This window comes from Octopus bimaculoides, chromosome 12, assembly GCF_001194135.2.
Source record: "Octopus bimaculoides isolate UCB-OBI-ISO-001 chromosome 12, ASM119413v2, whole genome shotgun sequence".
Lineage (NCBI taxonomy): Eukaryota > Metazoa > Mollusca > Cephalopoda > Octopoda > Octopodidae > Octopus > Octopus bimaculoides.
The window spans coordinates 28,329,026-28,330,072 of record NC_068992.1 but is presented as its reverse complement, the minus strand read 5'-3'; the positions used below and the strand labels follow the sequence as shown (position 1 = coordinate 28,330,072).

At 40.3% G+C, this 1,047-nt stretch overlaps 1 protein-coding gene across 1 annotated transcript in view; it reads left to right on the top strand.

Moving 5' to 3' along the window:
* Positions 1–1,047, top strand: part of LOC106882017 (neuropeptide receptor 15) — a 266,772-nt gene that overhangs the window by 25,320 nt on the left and 240,405 nt on the right. The gene's annotated exons all lie outside the window — the stretch shown is intronic.

The window sequence follows — 1,047 nt, the reverse complement described above, 5'->3', positions numbered from 1 at the left end:
CATATGCACACAGAGGATACGATGGATATATGGTCGCCATTTTATATTTTCAATTTCGAGCATACTTACTGTTAGTCTTTGATTTTGTCAATTACACAGTATAGTGGGGTCAGTTGGGTACCGTCTGTGAGAAAAAGCAGCACCATGACGCAATTCACTCTGCCAGAAATTTGGAAACGATATGCTATACAGCTTGCCATTCGCACGGAAGCTCCAATATGAACATTTCAGAGTGTTTGGGTGTCAATCTGAGGACAGTGCAATCTGAGGACATCCATTCAACATCATGGTGTTGGGAGTGATGGTGACATTATGCTTCCATTCATTTTCCCCACACGGCCTCACACTCAACACAGAGGCCACATCAAGTGCCTGAAGGAGGTAGTGCTGCCTTGGGTCAAAGGGGTGGCTGCTGGAAGACCCTATGTCTGGCTACAGGATTCTGCACCATGTCACACAAGCAAGGAAACTCAGCCATGGCTATCAGGCAATTTCTGCAACCGCATCATCCCTAACATCTGGCCACCTAACTCACCAGACTACAACCCCCTTCATTATTATGTGTGGGATGCAGTTGACGAGAGATGAGCAAAACTTGTAACACCAAAGATGAACTGAAAGCAAGGATTATGGCAGCATTCACCATCTTCAACAAGAAGACCGTCCAGAAGAGATTCGAAGTTGTCTGGAGGCCGTAGTTGAAGCCAATGGCGATTTTATTGAATAAATTTACTCTTCAGTATTTCAAGGTATTTTTATGTAATTTTACTAAATATAATTGTTAAAATGAGATGTCAGTGTTATTTTCATTTTTGCGTAATTTAGACGACAATATATTCACCGTAACCTGTATATACATGTATGTATCTATGCATATAAGCATACACACATGCATACATACATACATACATACATACATAATACATATAAACATACATACACACACACATAACAGAAATAATTAAGATTCAGTTGAATTAGGTTCTTAAGTTGAGGTACCAAGTCAGTTCGGTATTATCCGCACATCTCGAAGGTGAATAAAAAGCA